Below are 11,611 nucleotides of genomic sequence, written 5' to 3' on the forward strand. Positions count from 1 at the left end.
GGGGGGGGGGGGGGGGGGGGGCAGGGGTCATGCCGCTGGTCTGGGAGGGCATGGGAGTAGGTGTGTGCCCCTAGATCTGTGCAGGACAGGCTGGGCCGGGCTGCACTCTGGAAGGCTAGCCCCAGCTGCCCACCGCCGGGCTGTGCTCCGTGGGCCGGGTGCAGCCAGGGCTGCGCTCTGAGTGGCTAGCCCCAGCCAAAGCCTGGAGCACAGCCCTGGCTCCACCCACCCGGTAGAGCACAGTGAAACAGGGGTTATGGAGGGGCTTCAGCCACCCTAGAATTCCCCATAGACCCTGCTGCCAGGCCAGGCCCAATCTGGGTGCACACGCCTGCCCCCATGCCCTGTCACTGCTCATCTTGCCAGGGCAAAGCTGTGGCTTGTCTGAGAGGCATGGGGAGGATGGGTAAGCAGCAGGAGGGCATAGCCCCTGCTCCCAGTGCCTTCCACCACCTGTCTGCAGTGCAGCCCTGCCCAGTCCACCCCACACAGATCCAGGGACACATGCCCACTCCCATGCCCTCCTGGACTGGCGGTGCGAGGCAGTGGGAGCCCTCCTCCCCAAGTTCCATGCCCAGGGTTGTCCCGGGGGGGGGAGGGTAGAATTAGGGCAACCACCCCTGGCCCCACACTTTGGGGGGCCCCACAGGCAGTCCCATACAGGTCCTGCTGTGGCTGCCACACACTGCTGCATGCTGCTGGCTCTGCCGCTTTTGTGCACTGCCGTCTCCAGCTGCTCCTGGCCCCCCCACTGCCCCCCAGGCCCCACACACCCTTAAGGATAGCTCTGCTCATGCCCCCCTGGGCAACTTGTCCCAGCTCCAGCCCCAATCCCTCCCTCACTGTGGGGGCATTGATCTGCCCGCCCCCCCCCCGCACGCCCCTTCCCTCCCCACTCTGCCCATCACAACAGACTTCCCAGCTGGTGGTAGCCAACTGTATCCAGCACAGTGAGGACTGCTGCCTGTTTAGTCTATGGGCAAATCTCTGAAGTGGTGCTGAATCTTCAGATCCAATTCGGCCAAATCAAATCCAGGCAGTGATTCACATCACTGAATCGAATCACTGTCCCTCCAAATCAGCCAAATCTAAACCCGAAGCAAATACTTGCTGCTTCTCACAGGTCTGATAGATAGATGGATCAATCTATATATAGCAGTCTCCTTTTTTCAACCTTATATATCTTCTACCCAAGTGCTAAGACCAAACTCTGCTCATTTTTTTAACCTAGTAAAAACCTAATATATTCAAGACATCAATCATGTGTTGTCAAACTCCTGCATCTGACTCTTCACTTGCAATACTTGCAACTATGAGGTTGCATATATGCCTCTTCTCTATAATCAATGGAACTTTATTACCTTTGAAAAGATTTCAGCCACTCCTCAGGTAACATGCCAAAGAGGATCTCTGTTACAGAACACGCATGATGCTTAGAAAGTACTAATGTTATGGATGTATATAAAATGGCTACAAGACAAGTAGTAGCATCTCTTATTCTGAAATGTTACTAGGTCCAATCCCACTCCTGTTCTTTCCCTGCATTGAGTGAATAAAAGAGCAAGTAGAGATGCACTTTGTCATGCTTTATTCATATTTCAATTCAGCAAGGCACTTAAGGACAGGCTTAAAATCAAACACGGTTTTAAGTGCTTTGCTAAATTAGGCCCCTAAATAGCTGCAGAAATTACTACCTAAGGACATTACTGTGTCTTTAAGGACATCCTCCTCCACCTCCTCTAAAGGATGTTATGCAGGCAGCCCGCCAGCCAAGGAAACACCAACAGGCATAGTGCCAGCTTGCAGTGGATGGCTCTTTATAACTTCCCCTCCTGGCTTGATGGCTCCTAGGGAGAAGCATCTCTCTTCCAACCACCCAGAGCCACAATAGAAAAAGCTCTATACAGACAGCCCAAAGGGAAGGAAGAAGGAAGCCCTTATTACAAGCTCTGCTTTTAATGGCCATATGGAGTCCAGGCATGATCTAGCTCTTAGCAATTTTAAAACATTTTTTGTAAAACAAAGAAAAAGCATTCATCCTCTTTCAAGATTACAAACACTGCAATTCTGTCATGTTTGAGTTCTCCCCTCCAAAAAAACAGTCAAAAAAAATCTAACTGATTAAAAATATGTTTTCCACCCATGCCCACATCTACCCTTTGGCAGAGAAGTGGTGTGGGAAATTTCAGCCTAAAAGGTAATTTTCAGAGAAAGTTAAGTGACTGAGAATAAAGGTTTAAGGAGGAAAAAAGTGCCATCTCTAGCTTAACTGTAGCATTGCTGCTGCAAGGCTATAATGAAATGATGCCGTCGTGAGCAAGAGGGAGATGGAGTACTAAGTCAGAGAGAACTGACACAGATGAACAGTTGTTTCTTTGCTATTCAAGGATTAAAAAACTATTTTTCCACGTGACAGAATTCTGTCTCTGTGTCATAAATTTCAAAAGGGAAGTGTCAATATCACAAATGCCAACACGCCCTCCAGATGACATTCAAAAAAGAATGGAATTAAGCACTCATATGGAAGACTTGAGAGGTTAGGCACTGGGGAGATAAAAACCCATCAATTTACTTACAGAGTAGGTACAAACAATGATTTTGCTCACCATCTTAGACTCTGGATCTATTTGCATGCCAATACTAATTGGATACAACTCCACAGGACACAGACTTGTCACTAGTGTAACAGGACATGTTACATGCAGGAATAAGGAATGGTCACTTTCTCCAGTGGCAAAGCTGATTAACTTACTACACAAAATGAAAAAGACCCTTTCTAATATATGTCCAATTTGTGCTTCTTCACAAGTAAAGACAAAAGTCTTTTACAATGATTGTAGTGCATATGTTAGCTTTTTTTTTTTTTAATAAAGTGTCTTGCTATTTGAGGCATGGAGCTAAAGGATGATCATAAGGGTAACAGAAACTGATTAGACAGAAACAGGAAGTAGCAATGGCAACTAAAAACAGGCCAACCAAGGGCCAATGATCTGACAATCAAGACACTTTCAGATAGCAGATGGGAGAGAATTTCCTTGCTGTCATCACTTAGGAGAGGAAGCAGAAGGATTTAATAATGAGACTTTAAGAGAGAGAGGGGCTTAGAATGGTAGAGCCCTCCCACAATGTAATGCTAGCAGGGACACAGGTAGCTTGCTTCTGTAAAGCACTGAGCATTTGTGCTCTCTCAAGCTGTACGTCTCTCAGCACTTCTCAAAATCTAGATTTTTGTCTTATAAGAGCCACTGATTACATAAGAGAAGCCATCTCAATGAAACATTTGCTGAGTTCGTCACAATGGGAAGCACAGACTGGTAGTGCAGACCAGTTCTGGACTCAATAGCCCATCTCTTCAGGAGAGTGAGAGGCACTTCAAATTGTGGACAAGGAGCTTGATGGATAGGCCATGAAACAAAGGAACTCCCATGGATTTCTAAGCCTACAGTAATCTCTAGAAAGTGACTCTAGGGCTTCTCTGATCCACAGGGAGAGTTCATGCAATAAAAACCTGATTCAGAGACTGGACATAAAAGTTTCTTCATTGCACATAAAGCCACAGTTGTGTCCTGTCCCCCCCGGCCACATTAGACTAAAGGAATCTGTTATAATTTCATAGATTTTAAGATGCATCAGTTAACAGAAAGCAGTAGTCAAAGGTATTTTAGATGAAGTAAAACACCCGAAGAACCATATATAACATCCATCGCTTATTAGAATCACATTGGAGAGCACATTTGATAACAACTGTCCATTCTAATAAGTGGTGGCAAAGTGAAAAGTTTTGTTGACCCAATCAAGCAACTCTGTAGTATTTTGGCATTTCATAGTAGTTTACTCATTTCTTACTATAAGCATATAGTAAACTTGTACCCTAGCTGTGTAGTTACCATGCACACACACTTAGCCCATGTAAACTGAAGTAGACTTGATTCCAAGAGCCAGCAGGGGAAAAGCTTCTATACACAGATTACAGGTTAAGATTCTGACTGTAAACAGCAGCTGATTCTATAAAGCAAGATGCTAATAAGTGAAGTGGAGGAAAATTCACCTGTTACAATACTTTTAGTGTTTGGTTCTGGGGCTGATTCTATTAAGCACAATTCTAATAAGTAACAGACACTGTGAGCATTTCTTAAAACTTTTTATTAGGGACAATGCAAGCTTTGTGTCTCATGGACTGTTAGCAAAGAAATCTCCCTCAAAGAATATCTGCTTTGCCTTTGTCTATTTTGGCAAAGGTGGAGTAGTAGCCGTGTTTGTCAGTGATGTGACAGACCGCTCAAGAAATTTTTGCAACAATAATACGTAAATTGGTGAAAAACATTTGGAGAAAGATAGTAAAAGAGGTTCTACTAAGGGTAGTGCTTGGAGATTGCTATAAACTGCCAGGGTTAGATTTGGATATGGATGTGGATAAAGATCTCTGTAATGTTACAGAGATAAATACTACAACGAACTGCATCAGTATGGGAAAATAAAGTCCCACATGCAGATTGGAGAACAGAAGCCAGGAATTCCTGGATAAGAAAGCTGACAGATTTCTTTACCAAATTAATCACTGAACCAACAAGAAGTGATACAATGGTACTATTTTAGATCTGTGTTTGGAAAGCAGTCAGGATATTAGAGAAGAACTGGTCACAAAAAATAATGTTGAAATGGGTGATCAAAGAAAAATACAGCTAGAAGGGACCTCAGGAGACCATTTTCTCTAACCCTCTGTTTGTACAGAAGAGCTGCAGACCTAGCTGAATGAATAACTACCTTAAGGGGGATATTATGTATAAGCGGAAGAAACATAAAAAAAAATTATCAGAAAAAGCTATAGCATAAAGGTCAGAAAGTGCAGGGATAATGTGAGAATTAACAACTTAAGCTGAGGATGATCTTGTGAAGAAAATTATAACATAATAAATGATTCTTTAGCCATATAAAAGTAACAAGAGAACAAGAAAAGAAGCAGCAGGCCTCCTCTGCAGTGATAATGCAATAGAGATTAAATATAATCTAAGTAGGTCCCAAATTATTGGATATAGTTGGTCCAATAGAAGACATCACCAGGGATTCTGGTTTTCTTTAATAACCCCCGCCCCCAAAAAAATCTCCGATTAAAACTTAAAAATCTGTGATTAAAATGAAAGGTCACTGTGTTCAAGTGCTACCTATATATAATTAGTATATTTACATTTTTAAAGTAATCGGGAAGCCTACCAGTGCCTCAATCACTATAATAAAATACATTCTAAATACCTACATATTTTGGCATTTGATTTTGGGTTTTTCATCATGGAAAGTCAGAGCTCCTGCTGAGACCACTCTGTACACCCCAGAGAATTATATACAGAAAAATTCAAAATGATGCAAAATTAATCACTTTTTAAAAAAAACACGAGTTAAACTAAATATAACACTATTTGAACCTTCTTTAGAAATATATGCAGGTACTCTGTATGGTTTGGGGGTTGGTGTGGGGGGTGTTGGTGTGGGTGTAGGATTTGTGGGCAGGTGTAGGGTTTATGGGGGAAGAGTTGTGAAGTGGTGTGGAAATGTGTAGGGTTTGTGGGGGGCTGGGAGTATGTGGGGCTTGTGGAGGGTGTGAAGGGATGTGGTGGAGTGTGGGTGTGTGCACGTATTAGAATATGTGGGGTTTGTGGGTGGTATTGTGAAGGGATTTGGAGAGGTGTGGGGTGGGGGCGTAGAGTTTGTGGGCGGGTGTGGGGTTTGGCCAGTGGCTCAGCAACTGCAGGTAGCGGGCCCTCATGGCCATGGCAAGCAGAGCCCCTGGCGCTGCACACCTCTGGCTGAGTCCCAGGGGCTGCATGTGCTGGTATGGAGTCAGCCCGGCCCACTGGAGCATGCCTTCAAACCACACCAGGCTGGCTTCATGCCAGCAAGTGGGGTTTGCATCACTGTAGGCAGGAGCTGCATGCCATTTGGCCAGGAAGGCTTTGTGCCTCCATGTGTGGCTTCCTGCTGGAGGGCTAGAAGCCCCACGTAAGGGTATGGAGGTCGGCCAGCCAGGCCTGATGGTGCACAGAGTGAGAGCCATGCGCCATCAGGCTGGGTATGCTCCATGCTACCACGTGGGGCTTCCAGCACTCTAGTGGGAAGCTGCACATGGAAGCAAGCAGGAGCCCGCTCAACCCGACTGCACATGACTGTGACTCCATGCATGGTTTCCTGCCTGGCCCGATGGTGTGTAGCTCCCAGTCCATGCGCCATCAGGCCAGGCCAGCCCTCCACATGACCTCCCCATTCCCTCCGCCCCCCACCCACACACCTCTGCCCTTGCAAGGGTTTTAAATAAACCTATCAAATCATGAATGGTACCATATGGCAAAGCACAAAAAACAGTACTTATTTTCAAGAAAATAAGGAAAAAAGTGATCTGGGCAACCATTGATTAATCAGTCTGACCTCAATATTATGTAGTGCTTTAGCACAGATGTCAAAAGATGGAATAATGAAAGGTGTGACAGTCAATGTAAAATGGTATATAACACAATATGGGTTTACCAAAGGTCAAGTCAGACCGATATCTTTCTTTGACAAGTGTCACAAACTCACCCTAAAAGTAGGAATATTTTGTGGCATCAGTTACTAATATATTTACTGCTTCTTAATACAGCATTTGTTCTCTATTTGTAGCTAACTTTGAACTGCATTTAGTGTTATCATTTTTATGCTTATTTAATCATATTTCATGTGAATATATTTTTGTATTTTATAAAGGGCTAATATTAGCCAGTCAAGTGATTGCTGATTAGGTGTCAGGACAAACAAAAGCTATTCAAACCAAAGAAGACCAATGTCTAGTTGACCGAGAAAAAGCAATAACTGAGAATTCACATGTGAGATGGCTATGCATATAAGCCTGCAAAAATGTTGGGTGCCTACCTAACCTTGACCCATCTTCAAACAGACAATGCTGATTTATACTTCTAAGGGGGACACTATAGCAAGGCCAATACCTTCAAATAGCCTTGTCTGATATCTGTAAACTCTACATAGAAAAAGTGAAGAACTATGTCTTTGACAGCTAAGGATCATAGACTGCTTCCTATAACTGACTCAGGAAAGATGCCCGACCTGTAAAACAGATATCTATCTGGGGGAAGAAGTTATATGCATAGCGTATAATTCCCAAGAATTCAACAGAAGTGTGTAGATGAGCAGATAAAAGTAACTACTTAAGAACTGTTTTGGGCATAAGTTCTTTTCTAAGGAGCCATCAGCTTTGGATGGCTTAGCGCCCCAGCCGGAGAAGGCTAAACAGGTTTGCTTGCAAGAACTTTTGATTCCAGTCAGAAACTAACAGCTGTATTCTAGTCAGCAAAACAAGCTAGGGTAAAATTAAATTGTACTTCTTACAGATTCTTCTTTATTTTTCATGTCTCGAACTCAGTACACAGTTACTACTTCTTATCATTTCTCTTCTTCATGGAATAATTTTGTTTTACTATTTTTTGTATTTAACTTATTGTCTGTGGTAACTGTGATTTCCGAACATTCAACTATACATACCGGTCATTCCTAGAAGAGCAATGGCTTAAACATTTTTACACAAGCTGGACATGGTGTGATTCTTTAAACTGGCAAAATCTCTGCAAGCAGTGGACAGTGGAAAGTGGTTTGGGCTAATGGACATTTTTGAAGGTGCAAATGCACCCCATTTGTATTACAGTAAGATAAGTACCGGTAATTTTCTAGACAAAGGAAACACAGCAGATTTAATCTATCTAGAATTTGGTAAAGTATTTGTGACTATGCCATATAGGAAAAGACTGGGATTAGTTCAAGAACCGTAAGGTTGCTAAGGAAGTGGCTAAACAGGAGAGGATAAGAGATTGCACTGAAAGGGAAACTGCTGATTTGACTAGGAATTGGCTAGTAGAGATCTTCAAGGAACAGTCTTGGGACTTCGCTTATTTAAGAACTTCATTAAGTGAACCTGACAAAGTGGGAGCATGCTAATAAAATGTTTGGATGACACAACATTGGGAGGCTTCATCAATACAGAGGATAATCAGGACATCATACAGGCGTACCTAGATAGCCTTGAGGACTACAACAGACACAGAAGGTACAGTCTGCAGGGTCATGTACTAAAGTTTAATGAAAATAATTTCTTTTAAAAGGAGGGAGTTCATCAGTTGGAAATAACCAAGGAACTATACATGAGTATATCTGCGTACCACAGAATAACTATCAGTCACTGGTGAGATGTAGACGTAAGAGAGGCAGGTGTGATCTCAGGACGTTTCAGGCAAGTTATTTCCAGCGGAGATAGGAAAGTACTAATCCCACTGTATAAGGCACCAGTGAGACTTCACTTGCAACATCATGCACAATTTTGGTCATTTTTGTTCTGGGAAGTTGAATCCAAAATGAAAGTTATGTAGAAGGGGTGCTAGAGTGATCAGATGAATGCAAAGCCAATTTCTCAAAAGGAGAGAAGGAGACCATAATTTGTTTGCTCTAGTAAAATAAAGTCTCAGAGGGGGTATCATCACTCCTTATAAATAGGCTGAGGAGTAAACATCAGGGAGGGAGAAGAATTATTTGACCTAATGGAAAATACTGGCACAAGAGCAAATGGATCTAAAAAAGCTAGGAATAAATTTAGGTTGAATATTAGAAGATTTGTAGCCTTCAGAGGAATGAGGCTTTGAAGCAGTCTTTAACAGGAGTAGTGTGGGGAACAGCCTGTAATTAGCATTAAGATGGAGCCTAATAATTTTAATCACACAATACTGTTGTCTGCAGTAGAAGAGGGCTGGAACTGATGAGTTGGAAACCCCTTCCAGTCCCATATCCTCTGAAACCATTAGATTCTTCTCTATATTGGGACACTGATAAAATAATGAAAATGAACCAGAAGGAACAAGAAAGGTTCTTGGTAGATAATTCCTGCTGCTATCCACACCTAGTCTAAAACATCAAGTGGAACCTCTGTCATATCCTCAACTGAGGGCTCATTCTCCCAGGATGCTCACAGACTCCACAGTCAGCATTTGACTGCTTTCTGCTGGCAGTCAGAGATGGAAGCATCTCTATCTTGTTCCTCTATCAACTTGCCTACATCAGTGTTATCACAGAATAGGTCTCTGTTTTCTGCTGGTGGAAGAAAAGACATATACTTTTTGGCCAGCATATGAGCTGTGTCCACAAGCAAGGTCCTTTTCTGTTAAGATCCTGAGGCATCTGATGTCCAATTCCCTTTGGACACGGATCACTGCAGTTTGGCATCATAGCATGAGGATTCGAGCCACTGGGGAGCCTTAGTCTGAGAAGGCTTATCTGCCATCGCAGAAGCCCCAGCTGAGGGTAATTAAATTGTGTAAAGGACAGCTTTCTATTGCTCGTACATATTTTTGAACATGCTCCCTTTCCAGTATGAAGTGTCATTAAGGTCAGACGAAAGTTTTCTTGTTGCTCCTGAAGAAACACTTTTGAGAAAAAAAAATCCTCAAGTGTTGATGAGAATGCCACAAACTGCTGACAGTGTGATGGCTGAGCCTGCCAGCTGTCTGAAGAGAGGTCAGAACGAAGTTGAGACCAGGCCCAAATGCCACCCCCTCAGCTCTGCACACAGTTTTCAATGCTCTGACAGAAGCAGAGGTGACCTGGCTTGGAGGAGTGCTGGCCATGAGTTCATCAGAGAATGCAACAGCTTGAATGGCAGAATCAATTAAAAACCTCTGATCCAAGTTCCAAGGCCCTTGAAAACCACAGCAAAACTTGGAGTCCTTGTTTCTCACAACTGCTTTATGTAGTTTGCATGGCACACAGAGATTTCTTAGGGCAGGAGGCCAAGAAGAAGTAGTGAAGTAGGGTGATATAGGTGTTACTTCTTCATTTGTATTCACTAGATTATGGAAACTCTCTCATCTTTTTTCCTCTGGAAAGGGGAGGAATTAAAAATGAAAGAACAACCTTTTAGCCCCTCACTTCCACTGTCCATTCATTGTGAAATCCAACTAGCTAAATGCTGGAGTGAAAGGACATAACTGGAATTCCAAGTTGTAATATCATAAAGTATCAGTAATTAGAACGGATGAATGATCATGACTTCAGTATTCCATTCAGGGGTTCAGGAAGGGTAGGGCTTTCCATTCTGATCTAGGTGAGATGTGAAAAAATCCATTTGACCTTGCTTCAAGATACAGTTCTTGTTTAAACAACTGAAAACATTGCTAATTGGCTCTGTTTTTGCATATGGGCACTAATGGGAGAGGAAGGCTATTTAGTTCTGGGAGAAACAAGAAGGTGAAAGGGGGAAATATTCTAGGCTAACTATTAAGTCAACTTAACTTAGATGGTAAAAGAAAAATATGCAATTATCTTATGGCCTGATTCCACTAGCTTTACCTAGCCTGAGAAATACTTTACTCAATAAGTCAAAAGGTCAACATTAAAGGTGCACCTTTCAATAACCTATCAAACTAGCATAGTTAGGACACACCAGCTTCCCTAATGAATGGCACACAGGGGAGTGATGGGGTCAACTTTTCTTCTGCAGCCAAAGCGATTGGATATCCATTTACAAGGTGAGGACGAGGAGACGTGGCAAAAGCCTTCACCAGACCAAGATTCGAATTCACACTTCCGAGGCTGTAGTGTGACGCCTTTACTGTGCCACTAGAACTTTACTCTGCAGGCTGTCCCACTGAAATCATGCAGTAAGGTACTGTTCTGTAAGTGAAGATAGAAATATTGAGCACTCAGTTATCTATGTCAGCTCCTGGAGCCAAAATAAACCCTGATGTAACAACACTGATTTCAGTGGGTTTACTTCAGGAATGAATTTGGTCTACTGCATAGGGAAACACTACTTTGGCTGTCATTAAACGCTTTTCTGCTATGAATATTTGACCCTTGAATAATGAGGTATCTACTATCCTGCTTGAAACATGAACATTATAGTTTATTTTGTCTCATGGATAAACTCAATCACAATGGCGAGGGAGGAGATTGGGGGGGGGTCCTGTTTTGTTTTTCATTATATAACACAATTACTGACCAAGTGTTTTCCAGTGCCTAACATGAAGAGCTTAAATGACACTTCATGCTGTTATGTGCCACTTAGCAGGATCAACAATGATTCAGGCCCTGAAAGTGGGTTACATCCATCATATGGGGAACAACATGACTGGGGGGGGGGGGCGCGGTGGAACCACAATGAATACTGCTTTCTTTTCTTAATAAAAACCAAAAGGGGTGCACCCAATTAAGTGGGTACTACTAATATTAGTAAGCTTGCCTTCTTGGACAAATGTAGGAAAGCACCACAAGAACTGAGGGTTTAGTTACAAAATAACAACTGTTTTTGTATCCCACTGTATTTTTAGCAGGAACCATTCAAGTAGAGAGTGATGAGCCAATTTTATCAGTAAAACTAGTCCCTATATTCAGTTACCAAGTTGTTCTTCCACCCAAAGAGAGGACTTCCAGTTTGTAATGTGTTTATCCAGGTCTGCCAGCATTATTTCAAAAGCCTGTGATTCTTTATGGTATTAACACAGAAAACAGCCATCACCTCTTCATGTTTTCCTTAAATGAAAACAGAACTGAACTGTGAAGGCCTCCGTGCATAGCTTTAAAACTGGGG

The 11,611-nt window shown here is 42.7% G+C and overlaps 1 protein-coding gene across 9 annotated transcripts in view; it reads right to left on the reverse strand.

Moving 5' to 3' along the window:
* BRSK2 (BR serine/threonine kinase 2) overlaps positions 1–11,611 on the reverse strand; it is a 581,381-nt gene that overhangs the window by 356,119 nt on the left and 213,651 nt on the right. The gene's annotated exons all lie outside the window — the stretch shown is intronic.

This window comes from Gavialis gangeticus, unplaced genomic scaffold (assembly GCF_001723915.1).
Source record: "Gavialis gangeticus isolate Ggan-Ray unplaced genomic scaffold, GavGan_comp1, whole genome shotgun sequence".
NCBI classification, from domain to species: domain Eukaryota; kingdom Metazoa; phylum Chordata; order Crocodylia; family Gavialidae; genus Gavialis; species Gavialis gangeticus.